Consider the following 13,438-nt stretch of genomic DNA (forward strand, 5'->3'; position numbering starts at 1 on the left):
ACAACCATTCACACTCACGTTCACACCGTCACTGAGTGGGAACTGAACCCACGCTGCCTGCACCAAAGTCAGGCAAGTGTACCGCTACACCATCATACTTTATTATTTGTAAAATATTATACCAGTACTGTATTTATTTTTTGCTAATTTGTTTTAAACCTAGGATGTTGTTTTGTCATATCTGTCAAAATGTATATATTGAAAAATAAATGTTGAATTAAAATATTTTGAGACTTTTTTTATTGGAAATTTAACATCTATTACAACATAAAAACACACAAAAGTACCCAAAATTGGTACTGTTGCGTACCATACCGTTTGACCCCCAGATACCACCACTGCTCCAGCATGCTGCCATGTACGAGCGTACACTTCGCACATGCCAATTTCCACCACTGCCAGTTCAATTGCTATCCATAATATTCGATACAATAGAGGATTATCTGTTATCTTGGTGTTGATATTCACATTTTGCCAAGGTGCTGTACTTGTGTTCGTGTGCTTGGCATAATGGCTTGTGTGTGCACAAGACATGCCACAATGACTCATTTCATTAAAATGTCGCAGGCTTCCCTAAGGTTAATACATGTCATATTTGGTCTAATTTGTTAATCAAATTAAGTTGTTTGTGTTTTTTGCAACCAGTTTGTGCCTATCTGAAATACACGACAAATACCCCAAAACATTTAGTTATTTAAACATATTTTTAATTTTTTCAAGCAGCTTCAAAGCAACACAATTTAAGCCCCCGCCTAAATATTAATTACATAAACAATATTGAAAGTGTAATTTATCAATTCTAGCCTGTTCCAGCTGACTGCACAAAAATCAGACTACACCCTTAATTGGTCAACAGTCAGGTCAGCCATGTGTCCCACTTCACTATCAAAGCATGCTACCATACATTCATTCATCTTCCGTTCCACTTATCTTTGCTACCATACAGTATATATCCATCGATCCGTTTTATTTACCGTGTATCCTCACTAGGGTCGCGGCCTGCTGGAGCCTATCCCAGCTATCTCCAGGCGGGAGGCGGGGTACACCCTGAACCGGTCGGCAGCAAATCGCAGGGCACATAAAAACAAACAACCATTCGCACTCACATTCAGACCTATTTAGACTCTTCAATCAACGTAACACGCATGTTTCTTGGGGGGGATGTGGGAGGAAACCGGAGTGCCCGGAGAAACCCCCCCAGGCACGGGGAGAACATGCAAACTCCACACAGACGGGGCCGGGATTTGATCCCAGAACTGTGAGGCAGATGTGCTAACCAGTCGTCCATGGTGCCGGCTACAGTATATATTAAAAATAAAGTCTAACTTTCACAAAAATGTTGGTGACGGGAAAAAAATCTTAATGTTCTACTTGTTCAGCAACTCCACTGTGCAGCATGAAAGATCTGTGTCTGTATCTTTTATTGGGACAACACATTTATAGTAGAACTGCAGAGTCTGGCACAGAGAATAAGAGTAACTGAAAACAGCAACAATGAGAAAATGACAGAAGAAAACTGACTGCAGTGATACTGAGGCAAGCCCCAAATCAGTAACCAGTAACCAAATAACCAAACCGTCAATGTTGCAGGGCGAGGTCATATCTTCCTGGCTTTCTGCTCTCCGTCACCCAACGCTGACCCTGTCCAGCCCAAACCAGAGAGGCAGTCCAACATACTCAGGTCGTCAGTGCAGAGCACCATCACCATTCCCCTGTCACAGTAGATACAGTGCCGTGCTGTGAAAAGGTATTTGACCCATTCTCAAATTCTTAGATTTTTGTATAATTTCCCCACTTTAATATCTAAGATCATCAAACAAATGTAAATATTAGACAAAGACAACTGCAGTAAACATGATATGCTGTTTTTAAATGGTGATTTTATTTGTTTAAAAAAACTATTCAAAACTACATGGCCGTGGGTGAAAATGTAATTGAACCCCCCGAAATCATGAAGTAGCTGTGGTTAATCATGTTTTTTGGAACGCAGAGTTCATTTTCACTGACTTTAGCCAAGCCTGATTACCTCAGGACCTTTTGAGTCAAGAAATCACTTAAATAGAAACTGTTCGAGACAATGAAGTCGATGAAAAGATGTCAAAAAAACTGCGACAAAATTCAACAATTCAAAGAAATTCAAGAACAGCTGAGAAATAAAGTAATTGACATCTATCAGTCTGGAAAGAGTTACAAAGCCATTTCTAAAGCTTTATGACTCCAGGGAAGCATGGTGAGAGCCATTACCCTCAAATGGAGAAAACATGGAACAGTGGTGAAAAATACACCAAATACAAAATACAAATACTCTTGGCACTTTCCGTGCCATGGCATTCCGTGTTCCTGCCCCCTCAGCACATACACCATCTCCCCAGGTCCTAAAGCCTTCCTAATTGCACAATGAATGGGGAAATCGGCAGCGGCTTAACACCCACCGTGTTAGTGTTTATGCCATGGAGTGCCAGGTTGCCAACCTCTGCTCTACTCACTAAATACTAATTTTCTGCATTTGGTATCAATGTACAAAACTGTGCTTCTGTCGTTAGGCAAATATTGCAGAATTTGCAGAGCCCACATGGCATTAGGTCAGTTTAATATGGAGAGCCAACTTGGTGAGACATAACACAATATATATATATATATATATACACACACACCCTGAACTGGTTCACCAGCCATTCACAGGGCACATATAAACAAATAACCATTCACATTCACACCTATGGGCAATTTAGAGTCTTCAAACAATTTCATTTCGTTAAATTAATGTAACAACACAAAAGATATGGACCACTCTAAATGAAAAGAACATGCACGTGCAGTGCTTCTTTGGGCTACTGCATGTTCTCACATACGCTGACTCTCAAAAGGAAAAAAAAAAAATCCTGCATGGACAAAAGCTATTCACTGGTATAATGAGGACTTAAGAAAGTCAGAACTTAACAGGTGTGGTAGAAATAATTGATTCTTTGATTCATTCTAGATGTAAACCATTTGAATCAATTAATACATTTCAATTCATTGCTGGGCAGGGTGGGGGGGTTGGGCGTGGGTGGAGGTGGTCCGGTAGAGTATACAAAGTACAAAGGAAAATATAAATAAAAAAAAGTGCTGCAAACAAGTAGGGAGAATAGCAAGCAACAAAGTTCAAACAAACAGCAACTAAATGAGGAAAGAATACAGCAAGGAGGAATAGCCTACAAGGAAAATGCCAGAAGTTACGGGGAGAAACAACAGCACAAAAAATATCCAATTAGGAGCAGTATCCAATAGGAGTTTTGTGGGGGGGAAAAATACTTGTTCTGATAAAGAATAGCTGAAACTAATACCTGAAGTTAAAGTCACTTGTGCAGTTTATTATCTTGGCAAAAAGGTCAGACAATTTGACATGAATAAAAGCAGTATCTCGGTCGGGCCAAGAGGGTGTTTCAAATATTGATTTGTATACTTTCTTTCTATATGTAAATGGCTCAGACCAAGACACAATGCAGGAAGATGCAGACATTTGATCAACCAGAAATCAGTGTGAGGAGAGGGGGCTCTCAAAGAGGAAAATGCTTACTATTGGTTTCACTCGTCCACCTTTTACTATTGTTCTTGATCGTCTGCTCAAACTGGAGTCCCTGTTGAATAATGTAGTTAGTATCAAGTGTTGCATTTCACTATTGAAGGTACAGAAACACACTGGTATACTATAAAATTTTCTATTACTGGGGCGGGACAGAATGCAGCACAGCAACGAGGAAAGACATAGGAATGATCAGGGGCAAAAGGTACAAAAGGTGCGTACACACAAAAACGTGGCATACGTTCTTTTTCACGGCAAAGTTCACGTGTCAAGAGCGAAATGAATGTGGAAACGTGCGGTGCCTCACGCCAACTTCATGGCTGGGGTATGCACGTTTCTCCAGCTGTTAGTCCTTTGGCGACACCTAGAGGTGACGCTGGGAAACTAAATCTGCACATCAGAGACACATGCACAATTCGCATTGATGAACAATTAATGCTCGGCAACATTTGATTTCAACAATGTAAAAGAGGCAACCAGTGTATTTAATGAATCACTGATATTTGTGACGACATCTATTAATTGATCAAGGCGATAATTTTTGCTGCTTATTGCCCTCACAATCTGTTCTTGTGACTCCAGAACAAGCACTGAAAAAAGAGTCCTTTGAATTGACTTAATTTGAACAGGTACATTGGTTGCACATGATTAAAATGTCTTCAGATGACATTTTTTTTTAGGAGAAGAGGGGTAAATTATGTAATTTTAATCATGTGCAACCGATGTACATGTTCAAATTAAGTCAATTCAAAGGACTCTTTTTATCAGTGTGCACGGGTGTTAAATATAGAAGTTATCATTTATTTGCTTAGCTTGCATTAGTATTATGGACGATTTTAGATGTCTCGCCTTCAAAAAGATGACTCAGCATCATCCGATGGAAGGGTGCCTGGACCAAGGACGTGATTGGATGTGGTCGGGGACGTGACAGGTGTTGGTCCAATGTTTAGTGTTGTGTCTTATTGCTTAGAACACTATGTCTGGGAAAAACCCTCCTATTTTCAAATATTTTGTGTTGTGTCTTATTGCTTAGAACACTATGTCTGGGAAAAACCCTCCTATTTTCAAATAAATGCAGAAGCGACGCGAGAGATTGTTTAGAGCGTGTTGAGAGGGTGTGGACTGAACAATCTCCCATACGCCCTCCTCATGAGAAATAAAAGACCAGCGTCTTCATTCCTTTTGTGTGCATTTTTATTGGTGTTGGGTAAGATAAATCCAACATTAAATTGGTCCTTCGAGCCGGATGTCAACACACCCGAGGATTCCAGTTGTGGAGCCGACTTCCAGTTAAGAGACCGTGGCCACGGCAAGTAAGACCCTTTACGGGACTGGTCTTCGTTCTCCTCAACTGGGATCTGAAGGTTGACGACAATCCACAGGATTGAAGATGACTGGTGAGTTAAATTTAAAAAAAAAATTTAGGAAAAAGGATTAAAGAGTGAGTGAATTGCGCGACGAAGAAGTCTGCGGCAGAATAAACCTAGTCACCTAATAGTTACTAGTCACTGGCAAGTGGTAAGAGGGACGGCGGAGTCTGACATATTCCGCGAGGACGGCGGAGTCCTGTACGTACTTAAATTCCGTGTTTAATAAATAAAGAAACTGGGAAAGTTTCGTGGCGTCGTAGTTAAATTCCGTATAGGACGGCGGAGTCCTCTAACGAGCTGTTGACAGATGGATTTAAATTCCGTATAGGACGGCGGAGTCCTCTAACGAGCCAGTGTGAATGAAAACTGTTTGAATGAGAGTGTAAATGGGAAATGGGAAACCACTAAGTTTTTCATTCCATACCAAAACAGTGGGAAAGTAAACGGTGGACTTGTGGATGCAAAGGCAAGAATTCTCCACTCGAAAGAGTTGAAGTGAGAATTACCACAGAAAGTAAATTTGAATCACCATCCTACTGAAAAGAAACAGTGTTCTAGACTACCCTAGGTAGTATTACACTGAACCAAATTATTTCAAATGGGGAAAGGAAGTAGTAAAATAAAAAAACAGGGATACACTGCAGTGTAAAGGTTGGAAGTTCATTAAATTAAATTTAAAAGAAAAAAAAAAAAACAGGATCCTGATAAAATTTAATATTTAGAGACAGGGATAACCAAACACGGCTTTAATGGTTGGTTAAATACACAAAAAATAGCCGCGTTGCAGGAATCAAATTATATAAAATAAAAGAGAATACGGACAAACTACCGCATGACTAAGCCAGCCTGCTTCCCAACTCAACAAATCCTCTTGTGTAAACATTACAGAGAATGAGGAGGTGGATTTCAATTTACAGGACATTCTGAGTTTGGACACTGAAAAACCTGAAATAACCTTGTCAGTAAATGGGAAATGCGATACAGGAGCATGTAGGACTGCATGTCGGGAAAAGATTCCAGGTTCCAAACTATCGGGACATAAGGCAATAGTTAGATCTGAAAATGGACAAATTACTTTTGCCATGGAACTTGAGCCTTTGTGGATTAGAGACCCACAGGGGAGAACTTGTAGAATGCCCATTTTCGAAGTCCCGGAGTGCTCTGTGAATTTGTTGGGAACAGATGGCTTATTCCAATTAGGACTTGTACTCAAACATGAATTAAACATAAATTAAAAAGAGAGGACCTCTATGTAACACTGGAAAGCAGAGAAAGTACATTCTATTACACAATCGATATCCCAGACAAACCACCGTTTAACATGGGAAAGGCCCTGTTGTCTGCAGCCTTGCAGCTTATCACAGAAATAGAAGATTAAAAAAAATGTGATGAGCTGCATATAACTCTGTGGTACAAAAACACACAAGGGCCAGACCTAGGATATGAAAACAAGTTACGACATGCGACACCTGATAAAATTACTGTAGATTATCTGTACTCAGACAATGAAGCAAAAGTCGCGGCAGGAATTATTTTACCAGACAAATTAAAGGAACTATATAAAAATACAAGTGTCGCACATGTTTCATTGTGCAAAGATTATGAATCACAGTGGAAACATATGGGAACATTAGTAAAACAAGGACAAGAGACAGATGATTGGCAGCCAATAGAAAACAAACTGGAATACAATGCATCAACTGGTCTAATTAGAAAGGCGGTGTTTTGGACAATACAGGGTGATGAAGGGAAACACATGCAACCTGTTTGATTAGACCAAATGATTCTCACTGAAATTGATGAAGAAATATTGAAAAAAGTTCCTAAAAAATTATGGTCCACGGGACCATTTGATATAGGCCTTATTAAAGGGGCTTTACCAGTACAAATTAGACCCAAAACAGAATATAGACCAGGGATTCGTCAATATCCATTAAAACCAGATGCACATGAAGGAATCAAACCGGTAATTGAAGCACTAATTAAGGCAGGAGTTATAGTGGAGTGGACATAAGTAATGCATTCTTTTCTGTACCAATAGAAAGTAACACTCAATTTTGGTTTGCATTCACATTTGAAAAAAAAAAAAAAACATTTACTAGATTACCGCAAGGTTACTGTGAAAGTCCAACCATTTATTCACAAGTTATGACAACACGCATGTCTTCTGGCATCTCCAGATGGAGAGACATGCATCAAAGATTCATTGGCCTTACTGCATCATCTAGCAGAAGAGGGACATAAAGTTAACAAAAATAAATTGCAATGATGTAAAAGGCAAGTTAAATATCTAGGCCATAATTTAAGTGTAGGAGGAAGAACTATATTAGAAGACAGGAAAGCTATAGTCTTAAAAAAATCCTAAACCACAGACGAAGAAACATATAATAATAATTTTTAGGTCTGACAAATTATTGTAGAGCATGGATTCCAAACTATGCAGAAATTGTTGCACCATTGTCAAAATTAATTTATGAAGACAACCTTAAAATGACATCACCTGTTTAATGGAGTACAGAGGCAGAAAAGGCCTTCTGTGACATTAAACAACATTTGGTGTCCAGTGCTGCGCTAGGCCTTCCAAATTTAATGATAAAAGATTCATTCAAATGGTAGATTGTAAAAGCTATTACATGACCTCCGTACTTACACAACAATACGGTGATAAGCTAAGACCAATAGATTATTTTTCAACTAACTTGGACAGCGTGACGTGAGCATTACTGCATTGTGTCAGAGCAGTTGTGGCAGCCTTGACGGCAGAAGAGAGCAGTTCCACAACTGTGTTATTTCATCCATTAACTCTTAAGGTCCCACATGCAGTGTCTGCTCTCCTATTGCAAACGAATATGCCGTTTTTATCACCTGCAAGACATTTATCTTGCATGGCCATCTTGCTGTCACAACCACATTTGACTGTTGAGTGATCCACAACCTTAAATCCAGCCACACTAATACCCTTACTTGATGAAGGCACGCAGCATGATTGTCAGGAATTGGCTGAACAAGCTGCTGAATTAGTAGCATTAACCGAGGCATGCAAACTAATGATAAATAAAGATGGTACAATCTATACTGAGAGCCAATATGAGTATTCCACAACAAGAACGCAATTATTGGGAAAAACAAAGTGCAAAACTACAAAATGAAATTTACATAAGCACAGAAAAAAAAAAAAAAGAAAAAAAACCTATTCAAATGGGCTGCTATATTGAGCCATGCTGTGTCACGTCTCAACCGGAGGGATGGTGGCACAGATAGATTGACACTTTACAGCCCTAAAAAAAAAAAAAAAAAAAAAATAGCAGAAAGAAACACGTGGGTTCATTTAACACACTGTAAAAGAGTCATTTCAGCTGAGTACTCAAATAGGGAAGGTGAGCAAAAGTCTGATAACGGAGCGGGAGCAGATGTGTAGATTCTGAAAACGCTTGCTGGTCAGTGAAGAAAAAAGACACCAACCCTTTTAGTGAGAACACAGCAGAAAGGCACACCCACGTTGGTTATAAGATTCGATAAGTTGTTACGTAGCAACTTTGGCTACTATGGTGTTGGTTTTGTTTTTGTGGTACATGGGACGTCCCACCCTAAATGATACAACCAATTTTTGAGATAGAAAATCACCTACCAACTGGACCAATATGATGAACCCAATAATAAAAAAAATTGAATCATTAACTCGTATCAAAAGGAGTACAGCTGATGATCAGAACTGTGGGCATGGCCTCCAAACGCGGCAAAACGGTTTAATATTTTGTGCCCCCCAAAATCAAGCTGCTTTAATCATAATTCCATATGCGGCTCTCACCAATGATGCTCAAGAGAATGGGCAGAATTGGGGATTTAGATATGACTTGTATGCAACTATAGGCTTTGGATGGGAACACCTCATTGGTGAAACAGGTTATGATTGGTCCAGTTGGTCACAAAAAATAGCAAAAGAACATAGAAAGAAGTTTAACATAAGCAAAACGGCCCATAGTTTAATATGAAATACAAATCAAGTCACCCAGTGTGTTTGATGGTGAGCTTGTGGGCCTGTTCTGGCGGAAAAGATCCCCACTTCCAAGTAGGAACCGTGTTATAGGAACCGTGTTAAACCAGAAATGCCATTGAAAACTTCAAAGAAAGGTGGACAAATTTTAATGGTTAACAACATAACTACTGATGATTGGTTCCTTGTTGTCACCGGAGTTTCAGGACAAAATAACAATTGGTTACTATTGATGGAACAAGCAGCAAATGTAGCGAGAAAAGATTGTGTAGTTTGCCTGGGCCTTTGTTGCGCATAGTTCCGGCACAATTATCACAAGATTGTATTATTCCATTAATGAACGCTACTGTACCAACTAAGAGGTGTAAATCATGGGATCCTATATATCCTGTAACAGAAGCAGATAAACACAAACCGATGTTTTCTACTTTAGTAGCACCAAATAATTTCACTTGTACAAACATGATTAGTAAAGGCAAAAAATTAGGACTACTGAACGACACACAGTGTAAAGTATCCTTAAAAGTCGGACCAAATTTTGTGCCAGTATCACGGAGCGACATCTGGTGGTGGTGCGGAGATGATACCCTTGAGGACTTGCACGCTGCCAGAACTAAGACAAGGGCGTGCAATATCCTCTCGGACCCTCCCCACCCCGGTCACCAGCTCTTCCAGCTCCTTCCCTCAGGTAGGCGCTACCAATCAATGCAAACTAGAATTAGTAGACATTCCAACAGCTTTTTTCCCTCTTGCAATCAACTTCTTAAACAGCTAATTTATAATTCCATTACAACAAGCTGGCAATTTTTTGACTTGAGTTCGTTGTCACATTTCTGTGGGGCCAATTATGTATTACTCGTGCACTTGCTGTAGTTGTCTCGCCATGCTGCACTATTTGCATATACTGGCCACTCATGCCAGAGTAGCATCTGCTCCATTTCCACACTGATTGAGGAGTATCTGTAACATTTGCACAACCATTGTCCCAGATTATCGCACTACTCGTCACTTTAAACCGCATACACTCCTTGAAGTCTCAGCGCCCTTTGCACAACGGTCATTGCACCGGACTATTGCGATATTAGTCATTCGAACTGCTCTAAGTGCTAGAGGACTCTGCATCTTTTTGCACAATTGTTTTTTGTCAATGTCTTTATGTCTCCAAAGTGTTCTGTAAATTGACTGTATGTTGTACTAGAGCGGCTCCAACTACCGGAGACAAATTCCTTGTGTGTTTTGGACATACTTGGCAAATAAAGATGATTCTGATTCTGATAGACTGTTTGATAGATTACCTAAAGATATATCTGGATTGTGCGCTATTATCACTTTGATATTGCATGTGTCAGTATACCCTATGCCTGTTCAAGATTTAATGGAAAGGGCACCAATGTTTTTGTCCAATCTAAAACATAGACAAAAAAGAGATTTGTCCTGGCAGGGGCAAAATAATCCAACATACATCGACGCCATAGGTGTTCCTCGTGGGATGCCAAATCAATACAAATTGGTTGACGAAGTTGCAGGAGGATTTGAGTCTTTCATATGCTGGTGGTGTACGATTAATAAAAATGTTGATAGGATAAACTATATCCACTTCAATGTACAGAGATTAGGAAATTGGATTCAGAGTGGGTTGGAAGCTGTGCATGAGCAGCTCAAGGCTACCTCTTTAATGACGTTCCAGAACCGCATAGCTGTCGACATGCTCCTCGCAAGAGAGGGAGGTGTTTGCGGTATGTTTGGAGAACAATGTTGTACATACATTCCAAACAATACTGCTTCGGATGGCAGCTTGACCAAAGCCATCGATGGTCTACGGACCCTCAATCACAAGATGAAGAACCACTCTGGGGTGGACACCTCCTTGTGGGACAGCTGGATGGACGTTTTTGGTGAATACAAAACCCTAATTTCACCAATATTGATATCAATTGCTGTTTTTGCAGCCATTCTGACATTGTGTGGATGTTGTTGTATCCCATGCATTCGGGCATTAATCAGTAAATTAATCACCACAGCCATAACCCCCATGGAGAACCCTATGGAGCTGATGTATCCATTACTGTATAATGATAATGATAATAATGATGATTTTGCTTTAACTGATTTGTTTCCTGATACAGATGATTACGATGTTTAAACTACAACATTCATGTATGACAAGTTTACTCTGACTGTAAATGTATTTGTTTCATAAAAATGATTCTACAGTTAAAAATCGAAATGAAGTGACTGTAAGATGATATGAGAATTTGTGCAAATACATGATAAACAGGAGGGAAATGTTATATATTATATATTATTATATATTATAGAAGTTATCATTTATTTGCTTAGCTTGCATTAGTATTATGGACGATTTTAGATGTCTCGCCTTCAAAAAGATGACTCAGCATCATCCGATGGAAGAGCGCCTGGACCAAGGACGTGATCGGATGTGGTCGGGGACGTGACAGGTGTTGGTCCAATGTTTTGTGTTGTGTCTTATTGCTTAGAACACTATGTCTGGGAAAAACCCTCCTATTTTCAAATATTTTGTGTTGTGTCTTATTGCTTAGAACACTATGTCTGGGAAAAACCCTCCTATTTTCAAATAAATGCAGGAGCGACGGGAGAGATTGTTTAGAGCGTGTTGAAAGGCTGTGAACTGAACAATCTCCCATACGCCCTCCTCATGAGAAATAAAAGACCAGCGTCTTCATTCCTTTTGTGTGCATTTTTATTGGTGTTGGGTAAGATAAATCCAACAACGGGTGAGGACACGACCAGTCGGGCGGGCAGCAGGAGCCGGTCGTCGAAGCGTAATTGCGTCGGAGACACTGGGGATGCCGGAGGAGACGCCAGGAACGGTGGAGGAATCCTCCACGTCTGTGACACCATAGACACCAGGGAGGGTGGACAAATTCCCCGAACATGTAACGCGTGGCTGCGACTGCGTGTCCTCTCCTGTGTATTAAAATAATAAATTGAGTCATCAAATGGGAGTCAACGTTTTTGAGATCCTCTTTTACATGCTGACATGCTTCTATTTGAATTCAACAGATTTATTATAAATACCATACATACAACAAGTCTTTGTACATGAGGCCCCTGGTGTCTTCCTGGTATGGGCACATATCTTAAAACTGGGAGCTGATTACAGTACCTGTGTGTGTACAGGTGCACGCCTCCTTGCATAAGTACTCCCACACGCCGCCTCGGGGAAACAAAGAAAAAACACAGGGAAGAGCCAAATGGCAAAAAAAAAAAATAAATAATATATATATATGTTTGATTATTATCACTTGAACTATGTCATTGACGGGTGAATTTTTTAGATTATGGCACCCCCAAAAATTGATGCAACATCATTTAGTAAATGCATTAAAACTGATGGTGCCACCTCATTAGGCCTGAATTCCTTACCTTGACACTTTATGCTGTTTGCCATTAAACTGTCATCCAGATGTCTATCTGAGCTATTTCACAAGCAGAAATGTTTGGTCACATATTAAAATGATAATGCTTGATTTTATTCTTTCAGAGATTCTTAATGACCAGCTTCTGGCTGCCTTTCTCGCTGTCTCTGCCTACTTTAATCCCTCACCATCTCCTCCCTTATTGCCCACTTATTCCCCCTCATTTAATTCCAATTAAATTGTGTTCAATGATCCCCTTTGTCTTTCAATCCTGCCCACCCATTCTCTTTTGTCTTTTCTCTCTATATATTGTGTGAGCCATTTACTTTGTTTTATCCCATCTACTCACGGTTTACCATTTCGTCGTCATACTGCCACAGCCCAGATACACAAATGTGTTTTCTGCCTCATCTGGTGGCTTTATTGCGTTTATTAAATGGGCGGCACGGTGGTCGACTGGTTAGAGCGTCTGGCTCATAGTTCTGAGGACTGGGGTTCAATCCCCCGGCCCCGCCTGTGTGGAGTTTGTATGTTCTCTGCGTGGATCCTGGCACTGCGGTTTCCTCCCACATCCCAAAAACAGGGTGTACCCCGCCTGCTGCCTGAAGATTGCTGGGATAGGCTCCAGCACTCCCGCGACCCTTGTGAGGAGAAGCAGCTCAGAAAATGGATGGATGGATTATTAAATGGTGTATGATCATTAAACATGTAGTCGATGTAAGGAGTCAACCCTGCAAAATCTTTTAAAACACCATCTAAAACAAACCAGAACAAAGCATTCCACATAATTTACTCGCGTAAAAAGCAATGTTATTTCATTTAAATAAACTTATTGGGTAGAAAGTAGAAATAAATTGAAAATTAAAGCTGCGAGCAGCACTGCTGGCCCATACCTGTGGAAGCTTTGCATTATACCAGATCCAAAGGTGAACACGCTACAGATCTATCTTTTGGGCACACTCATTATCACTAACACACATACATTATACTTTTACCAGAAAGAACATGCCTGGAAATTTGATGAGGTTTTGTGGATGGGAAAGCCCACAAAATGACCATTTTGAAAATCTAATTTAGAAAAGACAGGCCATTCATTGTTTACAGACTT

This window comes from Phyllopteryx taeniolatus, chromosome 13 (genome assembly GCF_024500385.1).
Source record: "Phyllopteryx taeniolatus isolate TA_2022b chromosome 13, UOR_Ptae_1.2, whole genome shotgun sequence".
In the NCBI taxonomy this organism is placed as follows: domain Eukaryota; kingdom Metazoa; phylum Chordata; class Actinopteri; order Syngnathiformes; family Syngnathidae; genus Phyllopteryx; species Phyllopteryx taeniolatus.